The following is an 18,204-nucleotide window of genomic DNA, read 5'->3' as shown; positions in this document are numbered from 1 at the left end:
ATGCATTATTAATAAGCTACTTCATCCACCACTGATAATACATCTTGACAAAAATATGTTTCCCCTCCCAACAAAATCCTTTGGGCTCTGTTGCCAATGCTGAAATAAGCCCACTTAATAATACAACTAAATTACACATGACTGTTACCTCATCAGACCTCACAACATTGAATCCTGGTCTTATAGGCTCAATTTTGGTGCATTCATAACAGAAGATGCTTCATATGCCAAACTGTCCCACTGTTCCAGACAAGCAGAAAATCACCTTTTCAGTGAGCGTCATTGAGAAATGTATGAGTGCCGCATGGTGTAGAAGCCTCCTTTGCCACTCCAGTCTCTGGCCAGTGATCTGTGACAGTAGAGCAATAAAAACAACATTTAAAAGGAAGGCCACTGCCAGGCAGTCAAGCTTGACGTCCCACCAAACACGAGGGAAAATGCACTTGATCAAAGGCAAAAGAGAGAAAAGAGAATAAAAGGGAGCATGAGGGTGAAAAGAGGACTTTATATGGAAATCCCGGGGCTGGTGAGAGGCAGTTTCAGATGAATACAAAGCTTTGAATCAGGGACCTGGAGAAGGCTCTTTTTATGAGTTTGACAAATGAATTTGGGTTAAAAAAAAGACAAAAAATAGATGATGAAAAAGTATTTATACTGATACTCCCAATCCCAATGCCTGTTTGTGGTTATTTACCAAGTATACAATAAGGTAAACGTCCAGGTTCATTATTAATATTTATATTGCTTACAGTTGTATAGTATGCATGTGAACAATGACAATGAGCCACATGCATCTTCTGATGACCGAAAGCTGGATGGTGAAAGACGAAGAATATAGTGACTATGGAGGTCATCAAAATGTGAAAAGTTCAAGAGAGCAGATATCTGAGCCATGAGTTAAATGTATAGTCATCTGGGACACAGGACATGATATGATTTGATCCAGCAAAGCAGACACACACAGTGTAAGGCACTTAAAATTAAAATTTTAAATAATTAAAGTTAACTTTTTTTTTTATCACAGGGTCTTTTTCACACAAGTCACTGTAGAAAAACCAGCAGTTTATAAGACGAAATGATTAATTGCTGACTTCCATTTGGCTTCAGTTGAAGGGTATTGTGCATGATGGCTCACTGTCACATTGAAACTGTCATGCTTTACTGAGATAGTTTAATAGAACAAAAATATTGTAACACCGGTACCTAAGTCAAGTCAAAGTGACTGTAATGCACAGTATTGCAAATATATTAGTTGATCAGCGTCTCACCTCACAAATGTGCTTCTGGAAGAATGGTCAAAAATCCCAATAAACACACTCCTAAATGTTATGAAAAGCCTTCCCAGAAGAGGGTGCAAAGGGTAGGCCAACATCACATTAAACTCTTTGGATTAAGACTGCAGTGACACACAAGTTCCTAACACTTTTGTTAATATAGTGTACTTTTCTTTCTTTTTTAAATTTTCTTTTACAGTGCCCTAAGACCCATAGCCATGATTTAAGTCATAGAAAACCTCACTTACTTACAAACGCAAAGAAATTGATTTCTGACACTTTCACTTAGAGCATTGTGAATGTTTCCTGCATTCAAAATGCTCTTCAGCAGCTCGTGTTCGTCCTACTGTCACTAAGTGTTTGGTCATAGGTGGTCATTTGATTGTTGGGGTTTTCTCTCAATGATTGTAAGGTTTTTACATAAAGAATCCCGAGGTGGCTTTTGCTGTGATTTGGTGCAATATAAATAAAATTGAATTTCACTTAGAGCATTGTGAAGGTTCCCTGCGTTCAAAATGCTCCTCAGCAGCTCGTGGTCTCCTGGAAACTTCAGACACAGATATGCTTTTAAGTTTTAAATTATGGCTGCCACTTGACTTACTTGAATAAGCTTCTGATGGATGGAACAAATTTACATTTAAACAACAGAGAAGATACAACTCTACAGACAAGTTCATGTCTTTTTAATCTTAGATGTTAGACCTTATTGTATTATGTTGTATTTTTTTAAATATTTCTTTGTCAAACATTCTTACTGTGTTACAAAATAAACTGTATGCTAAGATCAAATAAAATTAATTTATTGTTTTTCTGCAAATCTACTAATGAGTTCAGCTGAAGCACTAATTAACTCTTTAAGGGGATCGTCAGAAAGGTGTATATTGTGTATCTAGTGTAATATTTTTATATAAACATGTCAACTAGAGTATTTACTCTGAATGAAGCCTTCCTTGAAGCTTGCATGATTACAAACACTTTCTGTTCCACGCAATAATTAACACGTTTTGCTATCCCTGAAGGAGCCAAAAGCTTTTCACACACAGCCGTCTGCCTAATGACACTGCCTCATCGTTTCCCCCACAGAATTATTCTGGTTCGACGCTGTGCGATCCCTTTACACAGAATCGCACAGCATTTTCCTTGAAACAGAACAATACAATTTCCCACAAGCTGAGAAGGCTGATTACATTAAATCACATGAGGTCAGTGTGATTGTATCATGCTGTGGAGACACGCATAAGTGTGTTCAAAATTCAGAGTGGCAATGCTATTAAAAAAAAAAACATTCAGAGAAGGAGCGAGAGAGACACAGAGAAAGGGGGAGAGAGCGAGAGATGATGATGACAGCCGATTGGCCTTATCATTTCCCCCTCACTAAGTCAAGTGGTGCAATCAAATGATTTTCTCTCCTCTCAAACATGATTTGAATTATGCATCACATCAGCAGAGTACTTAAAAGCCCCATTCTCCAACAACGCACATTAAGCACTTACCTTACTTAGATTTCCAGAAAACTAAAGAATTAACAAGTTGTTTGGTCATGATGTACAGTAGTTCTCTGTGGATGAACAAGAAATAAGCTTTGCTATCCTCCTTGGATGGAGGAACATTTGATAATAAATTAATTTTATTTCAACATAGCAAACTAAATAGAAATTGCACCGTATTCCTTTGATTGTTAGGAAATCGTAAAAATACAATTTTGTATATTGTGTTATAGTCTGCAGAATATGTCAAGAATTGCTTGTTGTACAAGTAAAAAGGTGCTTTATTATTATTTGGGTTATGTGCCTTTTCATAAAGCTGCTATTATACTTTTATCTAACCCTAACCAGAGAGATTTCTGCATATCGTTGCATTAGATAATGTTTGGGCTTTTTTCTTTTCATTTTTCTGGTGGTGTCTGCATTTTCTGCTGTCAGATTTAACACGGCAAGTATTTTTTGATCTATTTTAAAATCAATTTTGCTTCTATTTTGGGTAAAGCTTTGTATGTTGTACTTCACAGTATACTATCAACATGTCATTCTTTCTTCCATCCATATTCTTCTGCTTATCTGGGGCCAGGTTGCGGGGGTAGCAGCTCTACTCTGGCCTCTCTTCAATGGCTGAGATCCTCACTCAATTTCTAAGGGAAAGCCCAGGCACTCCTTGAAACACATTTCCGCCACTTGCATCTGCAATCTCATTCTTTTCAGTCACTACCTAGAGCTTGTGACCATATGTGAGGGTAGGGTCGTAGATCAACCAGTAAATTCATAGCCTTGCTTTTATGTTCAGTTCTCTCTTCAACACGATGAACCAGTGCAGAGTCCACATCACTGCAGCCGTGACCTCATCCATCTGTCAATTTCACGCTCCCCTGTCTCATCCCTTGTGAACAAGACCCCGATACACCTAAACTGTCCACTTGGGGCAGCAACTTGTCTCTGACCCTGAGTGGTCACTTTAATCTTTTTGTGGCTGAGAGCCATGGCCTCAGATTTGAAGCTGCTCATTCTCATTTAACCACCTGACGAAGCCAGTAGAACCACATCATCTGCAAAAACCAGAGGTAGGATAGGATCTAAGGCAACCAAAGTGAAAGCCTTCCCCCTTAGATAGGTTGAGCAAACTCCCACACATCCTTGCATATCCTCTGGTCCCCCTTCTCAAAGATGGGGACCACCACCCCAGTCTACCAGTCCACAGACATCGTCCCAGATCTCCACATGACATTGTAAAAGCATGCACTACATCCGGAGCCTTTAGGAACTCAAGGCAAACCTCATCCAGCCTAGAGACCCAGCCAACTGCCTCAGTGATCTTGCCCCTAGTGAGGGCTGAGTCGTTCCTCAACTCCACATGACAAGGTCTTCAGAAAGGTACTGTGAATGCCAGTGCATCTCGGAAGGGATTTATAAAGAAAAACACACATATCTAAATTATTTAAAATAAAATCCCTGCATCGTAAGGGAAATCATCTATACGGGTAGAATTATTTCACAATGGACTACCCCAGTAAATTCAGAGTTATTTGTGGGAGTCAAAGTGCATGTCTATGGAAGAGGATTAGGTACACTAGAAAAAAACAGTGGGGATTTCTTATTTTTCACTGAATTCTGAGAAAAACATCAGATTAAAACTTGACATTTCTGATTTTAATCTCAGAATTCTGTCCCTCTCACAGCTATTTGAGAGGATCTATATGGCTTGTATTCCCATGCTTGGAAAAAAGAAGTTCATGATAAATTTTCCTTTTTTTCTTATACAGCTTTTCCTTGACTGTTAAACAGCAGTTCATTAGCAGGTGCTCATTTGCATGGGTTGCATAAGTAAAATTTCTTTTTTTTAAATTATGCTAATACATTTTAACCAACAAAGAAGAACAACTTTGGATGGATGGATGTGCACACTGAAGCATGGTGTTTTCCTGATAAGAAACGCAAGAACAAGCTCAAGCCTATTTGCTACAAACGTTTTCAGAGGAGCCAGAAAGCACCTAATAGCCTCTCTCTCCATTGTGCGGTTCACAAACCTGACACCGATAGAGGCTGTAGGCTGCTGCCTGGCCTGCTGTAACATGGCAGTGAAACAAAGAGACACAGAAGATGGCAGGACACACACTATAGAGATAAATGTATGTAGGGAATGGTGTAGGAGGAGAGAGAGCAGGGAGAGAGAACAAGCGATAGAGGAGGTGGAGAGTGGCAGGAAGCGATAGAGGAGGGGAAAGCAAATTAATTTTATCTCCATTATGAATATGATGGCTGTGGTGTGCTGTGGTGGTGGCCCACGCCTTTGGGTGATAGCAAACCAGCGGTATTTAATCGGAGGGGCTTGTGTGCATGCACACGCACACACACATGCACACACACACTGTTCTTGGCTGGATGGAAAAGCCTGTGAAAAAGAATTTAGAACAAGATGTGATACAAAAACTCCAATGAAACAGATACTGATGAAAGTGTTTTAGATTGATTAGCAGCTCCTTAAAGGCATGAAAATTTAATTAATCAATCTGCGCACCCTTGTGTATACCAACGGAAGACCTGATTTAAAGTCACAGAGCAACAAAATACAGGGGGCTTCTGTTTCAGAATGGTTATAGTCCTTCTATAGCAATGTGCTCTGATAGCCTGGTGCCATATTTAAGGTCTATCCATGCCTGCACTCCTGCCCCCCACTACCTTGTGGATTGCAAAAATTACAAGTGTATATACATTCTGAATATGTATGTCCAATCTCCATATACACTCGCTCTACATACAAAGCAGTGGGGATTAATTCATAATGGACATACAGAAAAAAAATCCCAATATTACTCCAACACACCCAATTGGGTCTTTGTCACACACGGACATCTTTTTCAAATCCCCGTATTCACTCATAACCCCACTCTCGAGCTCAAGTCAGAAGTGCTGCTTGAAAATCAAATGTGTCATTAACTCAGATTTTTAATGAATTATTCACAGCACTACAGAAATCCCTACGGATTAATCCCTGCATCACGCCTTCTCAGCATGCACACACGGCACCAAGTCCCCTGAAGCCTCGCTTGTCTTGAATGACATTTTGCATGCACATAAATTCACATGCATACACGATTACACGAGTGGACACAGAAAGTTGTAGTGGCGCCCACTGAGAATTTCTTTATCGTTTCCCCACAAATGTTTCCACATGTATAATCGCATTTCCACAATGCAGACATCTGATAGTGGGATTAGCTGTTCAGAAAATTTCACAATGCACACCAGTGCATCATCATCTAAGCTTTGGGTTCAAAGATTAATTTCTGCCAGTTAGTGGGTGGAGAGAAAGCAGATTTTCTGTCAAATATTTTAGCAAACATCTAAACTGTTGTGAAAAACCTCAATTCTGTGCACACACTGTGTTCATACTATGCATAGATTAGTCAAATCCCAGTGTTTCTAAAAGCAGCAAAGTTTTTATTACTCAGCATAATTATTAAGTGTATCAGAGATCTTCTTATGCCTGAATCCTAGCTAATCAAAACAATAATGAAAGCTTTGAATTGAGAAGCAAGAAACAAGAAACATTCTAACACACAAATGACCAAAAACACCCACTTAATATCACATGTGAACCTACCAAGCGAACTTGTCAGCACTAGCATGAGCTGAAAACTTCCCAGCTCTACACAGAAAAAAGAAGTGAGTAAAAAACAAATATACTGAAATCATAAAGTGAACACAGCTTTTATTCTTTGGAAGAACATGGAATTAACATAAACATTTATTACTCTACTTTTAGTGTATACTCTTACATGTGTTAAGCGCAACATAACAATGAACTTTTTAGTTAATGAACTTGCAGTGTGTAAAATCTCACAACTTGATTTCAGTAGATTTTATATTTGGAAAAGAACATTTGGCACAAAAGACATTAAATGAGGCAGGAAACAGCAGATTGAAAAGGCAACACTAACTATCAGCCACCTAGAATGCAGTTTTGAGATCCCTTCCCAGGTGCCTTAACACCCACACACATCTTGCATCAGCTGACCTCAATATCATGTTTTCTCAACATGATAGGATGAGGCAAGGTCTCACAGTGGTTTCACCTAAAACCTCTAGCTATACTGACCCATGTCTTTTTTCACATGGGTCAGTATCGCTTGACTGGCCAGTGTGGCATAATGTGATGAGCCAAATGATAATGGGTCAACAACCCCCGTAAGGGTTTAAATACCTGTTACCCTTTGTGGGGTTTCTTTTTTTTTTTTTTTTTTTTTTTAAACACAGGTTACTGACTAACAGCCTAATAACATGGATGTGGAAAACACTTTAGTTTGTGGGACGATCAAAGTGAAACTAATTTTATTGATTTAATACATATTGTTGGTGATAAATAACATACAAATCTAACCAGTCAATTCCTTAATTCGTATCGAGTAAAATCGAGAAAGCAACATGAGGACCAAATAGTAGTACATTTCTATATTTTCTCCATCACCAATGGAATAATAACAGTGTGATTCACAGTTTGCGCTGCTCTAACTTAAAAGTTGGACTTTGTTCAGTGGTGTTAGGTGTTCTGTAGAGTGAAAAGATTTACCATACATCAAGAACGTCATGGTGGATTTGATGCACACTACATCTTCGTGAAGTACTGACGTGTCAGATCCTCCAGATCCAAATGAAGCTTCAAACCTGGAGGTCAGGTTAGAGTGTAAAGATTAATCAGCAAAGTCAGTGTCTTCACATCATTCTTGCAAATCACATGCAAGCCGAAATACAGCAGAAATGCAGGCTAAAGCAGAAGCAGAACAGAATTTGCCAGACATCAAATAGACATGGAAATTGAGATAGCTTACATTGCTGCAATGCTTAATGCACATAAAGAATTAACTGCTGCAGACAATGAAGATGGTAAAAGTCATGTTATCATCACTGGCCCTCCTTTATCTCCAGCTGTGTCACAACAACACACTGATGAATACATCAATGCACACTTCTTTCATCAGCAGATGAAAAGAAGAATACTTCAGAGTCTTGGTATAAAAGTGTTACATATGCCAGCCAACCTATGTTGCAGCCTTTCTTTCTCTCCTCACACACCCCAACAATTTCAAGACACTGCAACCATCATTCACGCCAACCTTAAAGCCTATTGCCCATTCTTATTTCACAGTGGGGTCCTCATGAAATCAGTGGCAGACCTAAACAGATTTTTTACAGAGGTCTCGGACCTTGCTGCCTTCCTTGCTCATCATGATCTTCTTACGGCAGAGTATTTGACTGTTGGAAGTCAACCTCTGTCCCCTTCTGGCTGCCTCTGCCTCAATTTTATCCCACAACTTAGACATTCACATTATTCACACTCTCATTACACATACATATAGGATCTTGGGGGTGGGCACAATCACGGAGTCCATATTACCATCAGGGTGTACACCTCACCCCTGGCGTCGTTGCCCACCTCTCAATTTTAAATACACATAGACATTGAGGGCTATCAGGAGGGACTATGCGCTTACCTGCTGCTTCTTGGCAGGTAGCTCCATGCCCTCCTGGGTTTTAATTGCACCTTAGAACACACATGCATCAACACTACAATGAGCGGGTGGAGGGAGGTTTGGAGTCTTCTCCCACCCCCATTCTCTGCGGCCTGCTGGAGCGGGAGGGCTAGGAGGAGTTGGCCGTCCGACTGCGGTCTGGAGTGTGGGGCCTCCCTGCTGCTACGGAGTCGGGGCGGTCTGCCTCTCCCCACCGCAGGGAAAAGGGTAACACCACCTGGGTCTGGGTGCAGTTCCCCCCTCCAGGGGCAAGGGTACCTAGACCCGGTTTGTAGAGTACGCTTGGGGAGTGTGATCGTGTGTACAGCGACTCTTTATGTCTGTCTCCACGTTGGTTGAGTGTGGAGTGAGTGCATATGAGAGCATGAGGGGGGGAATGGATGTTTGTATCTGTGTGTGCCTGTATGTCTGTGTCTATATGTCAGGTTGGGTGTCAGGCGCCACCTCTCTGGGGACACCTCAGGCCCTCCAAGGTTTGGAGGCCTATCTCCACCTACCACCACTTCCCCTGCCGGTGGCGGACTCCCTCAGGTGTCGGTGCGTTGGTGGTTCTTTGTGTCTGGGGGTGGGCGTCCAGGTACACACCGGCTCACTCCTTGGCGGCCGCTTATCGGGGCCTGGAACCTGGGGCTCGCTCGGGCCACTTCGGAGGTGGGGTGCCCCCGGCCTCTCGGCCTGGGGCTCGGTCACTCAGGCACAGCTGGCTGCCGGCGGAGCTCACGGGCGCGTCACTGCAACTCCCCCTGGCTTCTGCTCCGCGGCAGCTGAGTGAGCCCTCATCTGGGACTCTCCTCAGCTCTTGCTGGGACAGTGGCGCGGCTGCCCCTCTGTTGGTCTTCTATGGCCTCTTGTGTTCTGGGGGCCTCTGGATGTCTGGAGTTTTGATCTCCTCCATACCTGCTTCATACCCTGGAGGACGGGGCTATGCCCCCCCCACACTCCCTAGCAGATCGTTACATGGAGAAACCTTTGGAATACAAGCACGCTGATCCACACAGGTATGCACACGGGTGTTCACTGCTCGTAGACTTAAATTACACCTTTCTTGGCTACTACTTCGAAGCACATCTGTCCTGCGTACTGCACAACAACATTGAATATTTAGTATTTACTGCTGTTTACACTTAGCTAGATTAATGCGATGGTGTTGTGTTTAGTATGTTGCTTTGTTTTTTTTTGTTTTTTTGCTTGTTTTCTATTCTTCTCTCAACAGGTGATCCAGGAGATTCTTATTTTTTTTCTCCCCCCCTTTCTCACTGTCCCTCTCCCCTTCTGTTTTTCCTTTCCTTCCTCTTTCTTTCTCCCTTTCCTATCCCTCACTGTCCCATCTGTAACATCTGAAAATAAAATATAATAAATAATAAAAACAAAGATCGACCAAATGGACCAATACGGCAATGCCACGAAGATCCATTTGGCAAAGTAAATCCATTGGGTATCCTTGTTGGTCTTCAGACAACAATTCTGATGGCTAAAGAACCAAATGGGACAGGCAAAAAAAAAAAAAAAAAAAAAAAAAGGAAGTCAACCTTTCGCAACTCCAAAAAAAAAAGCTTAAATCTTAGACCTAGCGAGGAACTAGACTTACTTACCAAATGGATTGGAGGGGGGAATAACTTCAGCATGCTTTAAGAACGAGAGCAGTCTACGTCAATAATCCAGCGGCTGATCTTGACAGATTGTGGCAACGGTTAGATAAGAACTTCGGGAAGTTCTCCAGAGGTCATCGAAGCTTTGCTTTTCAAATGTCTTGAGAACTTCCCAAAGATCTCTAATAAAGATAACTACGGAGCCCCGCAGGGGACATGGGAGAAAAAAAAATTAAGACGGACTTTTGCGAAATCTCGCAAAACAAACTCGGGATCTCGCAAAACTTTTAGCCGCATTCTTCGGACGCTGGCTCGAAGCCGACCGGGAGGTCGAGGCACGATGTGCCGGGAAAGCGGTGTTCCTCCCGGCTGTAGTAGGTCTCGAGCTAAAGGGAAGAATGCGGCTAAAAGTTTTGCGAGATCTCGCAAAAGTTTTGCGAGATCCCGAGTTTGTTTTGCGAGATCTCGCAAAAGTTTTGCGAGCAAAAGTCAGTCTTAATCTTTTTTTTCCCCCATGTCCCCTGCGGGGCTCCGTAGATAACTGACATCTTCAAGAGCTTGCTGATCTTTTCCTTGAGGTAGATGCAGCAAAAAATTAGGGCTACCTATCTGGTTTGAGCATCCTCAATTCAGCAAGAGGAATCAACTCAATTCTGGAAAAGCTCCCACAAAACCTTCAAGAGTCACGGGTTACTGAAGGCACCAAATACAAACAAAATCGTTTTGTTCATTACCCACCAGTCTCATTCTTTGTTAAATTTGTTAACTATCATGCAGTAATGAGAACAGACCAAAGCTTTTCCCTCCAGAGCTCTAGTGCAGCCCCCCTGAAATCTGAGAGAATTTTAGATAATCAGTGGAAGACCATGTTTCCCATCTCTGCTAATAAGACAGAGGTTGAAGCCTTCAGATCTCCTGGGCCCTGTTTCAGGAAGCCGGTTTAGAAAACTCAGAGTGAAAAACGATACGCAGGGTTGAGTAACCCCGAACTGTCCAACTCGGAATATTCGGTTTCAGAAAGGCTGATAACAATTAGTTCAATCAACGCGGAGTTGCGTCAACCCCAAGTGAAGCACGCGGACGAGGATACATAAAGCCCTGATAAGCGGAGCACAGATTAAGCGAGTCACCATGGAGACGGAGGGAAAGAAGGCACGGTCAATGTATTTCACAGCGCTTGAGGCCGAAATTCTGATGGCAGCATATGCCGATAACATGCAAATTCCGCGGAAAAAAGTAACACAGCCACAGCTGCAAAAGAAAGGGAGCATGCATGGCAAAACATAGCCGACAGAGTCAATGCGTGAGTGTTAATATAAACATTGATCGAGGGATTTCCACCCATTTAACACGTTATTTTATCATATGTTATTTTATTTGTTATTTTATACATTTTATTTTGTGATGTGATGTGAGCGCAGGTGCAACCCAACAGGCCCCAAACGTGCCTGGCAGCAAGTAAAAATGAAATATAAAAACATAGTCCAAACAGGTAAGGTGTAATTGTATTATGAGCCATAGTGCTTGGTCTGTTTGTCCTATGTAAATCAATTGCAGTTAGAGGCTACATTAATTTTCTTTCTGTAAGCACTTATTGAAATTATCTGAGCACATTACAAGTACATTGCTTACTCTGTATGCTCAAATGTGACCCCGTTATAGCCAACAGAAAAAAAGCGGAGGCCCGAAAAACAGGTGGGGGTCCTCCACCACCACCACTCACAGAGGCTGAGCAGTTGGCCCTCAGCCAAAACAGTGGGCGCCCTGTGGCCGAAGGCATCTCTGTGGGGACATCCTCTGAGTCAATAACCCCGCAAGACACAAGTGCCTACATAGGGGGTAAATTCAAAATAATACATGATGTGCATACATCCTTTCTTCACAGTCACCTTTGCAGTGCTGCTCATTCATTTGATAAACTCTTCACCATAATGAATTTGTTTGTAGTGAAGTTATTTTCCTACTGATTTTGCCTTCCCTCAGTCTTGGTTGTCTTTGAGAGCATAATGACAATGAAGTGTAAGGTGCTTGGTATGTTTGTTAATTGCCATTTGGTCCCTTGTAAGTTATAAGTGACCTGTGTAAACCTCATATTCTATCAGTTGATGGTGGTGGTGTACTGCATCTGGTGCAGCCTCCTGTTGAGCCAGACCAACATGCAGTTGTGAGTAATACTCCACAGATTATATGAGTTTACAGTAGAACAGCAATGTTGTTTATTTCTTTACTACAGGAAAATAATGAAGAAACATTGACAGCTGTTACAGAGGAGGAAGCAACAGAGACACTTTATGAGGTTTACATCTTTTAATACTTTGTGTACAGGAAATACAGGCGACCAATAAAGCCAGTTGAACAAAAAATCTGTTTATTCGTCTTTCAACATGTTGAGGTGATGGGTCAAAGGAAATGATTGTGACATATGGTGTCTCTGACTGCGCTTCCATCTTGTATGTCCGTGGGAGGGTCAGGATGTTCATGGTTTGGATCACTGCTGATGTTTGGTTCAGAAGGACAGTGTTCTCCTCTAATTGTGGCAATGTTGTGAAGAATCACACATGCCACAATAATGTCACATGCCCTTTCTGGGGTGACCCTGAGTCTTTGCAGGCACTGGAACCGGGCCTTAAGCATTCCGATAGTCATTTCAATTCTGGCTCTTGTCCTGCAATGAGCCAGATTATATCGCTGCTGTGGGCCCGGTTCAGGGTCAGGGTAAGGGGTAAGCAAATAGGGTAAACATGGATACCCCCTATCACCAAGCAAGTAGCCAGTGAACTCTCCTAAGACAGAAGGATACACTTCAGTTCAAATGTCCCTGTAGCAATTGGTCTTTATATTTTTTAAAGTATTTTCAACTCACCATGTCCAAATTTTGTGCTCAGTGTACATTCACGGAATATTTGTGAGTCATGGACAGAGCCTGGCCACTTGGCTTCCACATTTGTGATAATGTTGGCAGCATCACATATGATCTTCACAGTGCAGAGAACACAAATTAGCATCCATTACTATAATGAAATAATTTGTTAGTTTGAAATGCTACAGGGAACTATGTACCTGTACATTAATGCTGTGGAAAGACTTCCTGTTCACATAGTCTCCTTCATTTACTGAAGGAGCAATGATTGGAATGTGAGTGCCATCTATACAGCCAATCACGCCTGGGAACCGTGAGAATAAATGTAAAATTTAAGTAGTAGTTCAAGTATCACCACATCATATATTAAGTTTTGGTCATCCTGATACCTGCAATTTTGTGGCATCCCTCTTTGATAAATCTTGTGGGTCTATGACCGGGGAACACCACAAACGAGTGCAGAAGACGTTTCAGTGCAACTGTAACATTCCTGACTGCCCGACAGACGGTAGCCTTGGAAACGTGCTCAGCGTCACCAATATTATACAGAAAGCTCCCGTTTGCAAAAAACCGAAGTGCAATACAAATAATATGTACAGAACTGAGAGGATGTCCACGATGTGTCACATGCATAATATATGGCCTGAGGATGTTATCCAAATAACTTATAGATTGTGCTGAAGAACGGTAACGTTCACACAGAAAATCATCAGGAAATGATAAAATGTCCAAACGCGCTCTGATCACTCTCTCCCGGCGGAGAGCTCTGCGGAGAATTTGGGCTTCACGATCTACTGGCTCTTCAAGGACGGGGCACGCCATGTCTGACACTTCCTACTGTCAGGTTTCTGACAAAGGGGCGGAGACAGTCAGGGTTAGTTGTAGTAAACCTGCTAGGGGGCAGGTTAGCTTCACAGAGTGTGTCGTCATAGTGACTCACTGAGGCTTCATCTGAACTCGCTTTGTGAAACCGAAAACCCAGAGTTTTCGTTAACTCAGGGTATACTTACTCAGTTTTTCCACTAAACCGGCTTCCTGAAACAGGGCCCAGATGGCAAAATGCCTGGCATCGATCCAGACAAGCATCGTATGATTTACAAGAAAACAATTACTCTGGAAAAATGTAGGGGTTTCAGAATGAAAACTATGGATGAGAGGAAGAGTTTTCTCAAAGAGCATTTCATGCTACAAATGCTGCATGTCTACAAACCATAAAGCTAGAGATTGCAAGGCTGTTATTCACTATTCAGAGTCCAACTCTGAACATGTTCAAAGATGTGTTTAATCAATGTATATCCTAAAGGATGTCCTGAAAAAAAGGAAGAAGCTGTATGTGTAACTTGTCATACCCTCACATATGGTTAGTAACAAGTTACTAGTCAGGTCTGCTTTCTTTGACATATTCAGCATTCAGGGAGCCAGCTCTTCTTACACCTTGAAAACACGTCCTAGCGTAATACACACAGTGGAAGAAGGGCCATGGACTTTGTGATAGCTCTAGATGGTGACGTACTCCTAGAATCCAATCCATTATTATTATTATTATTACTTATTGAGTGAAACTTAACTCCCAATAATAGAGAAGAAATTCCCGTACCTGAAACAAATGAAAAACAAGGAGCAAAAGTTCAACAACAGGGAACAAGAGTCCAAAAAGGGCGTCTACAATGGCACTGATGCTCCAGCAACAGCCCACACATAATCCAGAGTGCCGGAGGACAGCAGCACAGGAGCTCAAAGTGAAAACGACCCAGAAGTCGACAGCTCCAAAAGTCCAGAAGTCAGTTAAGCAGGCCAACCGCGTGGAAGGTAGCGGCGGTGACTGAGCAGGTCGGGAGGCCGGTGTTCTGAGAAACCATCCTACTCTGACAAAACATCCTACCCGTATCATAATTTGACGGTGACTTGCGACTAAACCTAACCCTACCCCTAACCATAAGCTTAAGAAGTATTCCAGATGGGTGACAGAAAAAGAAGTTAATTCGGCATTGGTGTTTTGCGCATGCACCACGTCTGCAGATGACGGCTTGGGAGCTGCAGAGTGTTGGATAGGCTCAGTCGAGACTCCAGCAGGAGCTGATGCAGGGCCAGAAGGCGTTGAGACCCCTGGCTGAGTGTGTAGCTGACCAGGTGGCTGAGTGGCTGACAGAACTGAAGACTGAGCTACAGAGAGCGAAGCTAAGGGCTGATCTATGGGGAGTGGAGATGATTGTGGTGACGTGTCAGAGGTGGTGGAGTGGCTGACTGGACTGCAGGCTGGGTGACTAACTGGGCTACAACCTTAGCTGAAGGCAGTAATGATGGTTGTAATGGAAGTTGAGTTGGTGGTTACAGTAATGACTAAACCAAGGGCAACTTAACAGGAGGCTGAACAGCTAACTGGGCTAGAGACTGAGCTGAAGGCTGCTGGGCAGCTGACTGGATTGGCAGGGACACTGGAGACTGGGCTACAGACTGAGTGATTGAACTGGAGCCTGAGCAGCTGACTGTCGTGACAGTTGTGGTGGAAGAGGAGCTTGTGGTTGGGGAGCAGGAGGCTGAACTGCAGGCGACTGAGCAGGAGACTGAGCTATGGGCTGGCTCGTACTGTCACGATCTGGGAGGCAAATCGTCAGGAGAAAGAGGATTTGGACCCAAACGCAAGCAGGGGCGACACCGTAGCTGTGAGAAAGTTTATTAATAATGAAAGGCAAAATGCAAACCAAAGCATCGCAGAGAACTACTCTAACAAAAACCTAAACTGGGAACAGCTACAAAATAATAATGAAAGGAACAAAAAAAAAAAAAATCACGGGGAAGCTCTCTCACACTCTCTCACGTCTTCTTGCCCAAACTCACACACGCTCATACGGCAGGGAGGTCACAGGTCTGGGGAGGAAAGCCTGTAGCAGAGGAAAGGGAAATCACTCACAAACAAGAATACTAAAGCACAGGAGCTGGGAGAAACACTAACTGAAGGAAATTGCCGTCCCAGGTTTCCTCCGTGGCGTGAGCGATAAGCAGAGTTTTGTCCTTTCCTTATAAGACTCCTAATTATTCAAAGTAACACTCAGGTATGCCGTTCAGCTGGGTTAGTTACGATATCGGGAGCAGTTAGGAGAACAAAGTGATACAGAAACTGTTCAGATTGCTTTCCCAGAATCAACTCAAAGGTTTATTTGGTACACAGCAGTTTATATAGAGAAAAAAAGGTTCGTGTGTCAGCTTTCCCAGTTCAAACCGGTACAGACTAAATAAGGAAACGTCTTCCTGCCTTCTGAGCAAAGTATCCCTTGTGTAGTTTATCAGTTCAGCTACAATTTATGATCATCCCAGCAAAATACACTCCTAGACATAAAATACAGAGTTCTTTCATTAGTGAATTCTGAAACAAACCACCTGGCCTTTAACGAGCCTTTTTCTAAGAGATAGAGAAGGGAGGATGGGAGTAAGGAAGTGGTCTCGTCTCTGTGGTGTTTTCGACCTTGGGGTACCAGCTTGTGAGTCTTACACATTAATTCTTGGGTCACAGAGAAAGAGAAAAACAACTAGTAGATGGGCCTTATTGAGTAACAGTTTTCCTGTATAAAACAATATCCTGTAAATGCTACCGTGGTATCAAAATATCACAACACTAACGTCTGTAGTACAATCATCTAGCGACGAGAGGATCTGTTTTCCAGCCTCAAATAGTGCTCCAGGTGATGACAGCTGATTGTTGTCAGGTGTGTGGGCCAAGGGCGGGAGCCCACAGTGAGCTCCACCCAGGCAGAGAGGGAGAGAGAGAGAGAGAAAACCAAACAACACATGTAGCCTTGTGGGGCCGGCCGGGCAGGCACGGAGACCATGACACATAGCAGAGTAGTGCTTGGCTAAAACTTAAATGAGTCAAGACGCTTTTACGTTTATGTTCACAATTGTGTGCAACAGATCAAACAGCCCACAAGAGCAAACCAGTGGAAATGTGTCTACCAACAACTACCCAGCTGATCGTGCAACCAGGTGACCAGCTAACATTTTCTTCTGGCTAACAGGATCTGCATTTCTAGTGGATGTAGCACAGAGACAATGTTACCAGGAGATTTTCTGCCTCGCTGAACCTAATTTAGATCAAGAATTACAGTCAGAGATCACAACTTGTGTCACCAGTCTGGCACACAACAAGCTTAGCAGCACACGTTTTGAACGGTTCTCTACTTGGAGTACTCTTTGAAGGCGTGTTAAGTGTTAAATTTATCTCAGTGAAGAGCAAAAAGCTGCAATAATCTTTGCTCTTCAGAGAGAACTGTATTCAGATGATGAGGGCAATAGATTAGTATTGGTATGGCTTAAGGTGCACATCTAAAACGTCCCCACCAGGTGAATTATTACATTTAAAACATGCTTTAAATAAAAGAATCTGTAAAAACATGGAACTTCCAGTTGATTTTAAACCCAAACTCTGAACATACAGTAGATACATGGGTTTAGTATACGTAAGAATAAGAAAACCCCTTATCCAAATTCCTTCTACAGGATGATGAAAATGAAAGTAGAAGCAAGTTAGGAATTATATGACTTACCCCCCCCCACACAATCTTTCAGGGACCTCTTCTTTTTGCAAATGGGGAACTTGACCCAGCACTGGTAACATTATTGTTTTTACCCATTACGCTCTACTTATTATAGGTAAACAGAGGCTGGGGTTGGGGTAATGAAAACAGATGTGAGAGGTCAGCGTGAGCACTGAGTTAGCAGCTGTGATCATGACAGTAAGAAATGAGCTTGCTCTGGAGGGAGAGAAGCACAATGTTTCATCATTTCAAGTCCACCTGGAAGGCATAACTGCAACAGAGATAAGATGTGCCTTGCTCCAGGACACGTCAGTGGCAGATGCAGAGGAAGGACGATGCACTAGAAGTTTAAATCAGTAAAGATTAAATATTCAGTATTTGGTCACAAGCTCTGCAGCTTTACTACTATCAGGATATTACTGCACCAGCGTGTTCAGTACATAATCCACTACATATTTCTCTAAGCAAAGCAGAGCGCATGTGCAGGATGCCATCTCTGTTTCCCAGATGCCCCAGGATGCACCTGGAAAGGCAATGCAAAGCAACAGCAATGCGCATAAAGAAAATACACACAGAGATAAAAACACATCAAGCTGCCAACACATGGCTTGAATTGTAAAATATATGTCAAAAGTTGGGTACTTGTGGGTGAACAAGTAAGATGAGATGTTTACTGTCAGTTTCAAAGGACGTAAAGGACACAATCTGCATTTAGGCGAGGGGAAGAGAAATCCAATTTCACTGTGTATACTGCTGTCGCATTTTAATGTCAGCCATAAATGTACTCCAGCTGAATCATATCCAGAAGCAAACTGGATGTGATATGAATGTTAAAGGGTCTATATATATATATGAATTACTGTTAAGCCCCTCACAGCAAAAACTGCTTGTCATATATATATCTTCAAGGCATAAAAAAGGTCTTTGC

The sequence above is a fragment of the Diplotaxodon limnothrissa genome, linkage group LG20, assembly GCF_057381915.1.
Source record: "Diplotaxodon limnothrissa isolate DT_005_m linkage group LG20, D_limnothrissa_male_GT1.1, whole genome shotgun sequence".
NCBI classification, from domain to species: Eukaryota; Metazoa; Chordata; class Actinopteri; order Cichliformes; family Cichlidae; genus Diplotaxodon; species Diplotaxodon limnothrissa.
The sequence above is the reverse complement of the archived record's forward strand: the minus strand, read 5'-3'. Positions refer to the sequence as shown.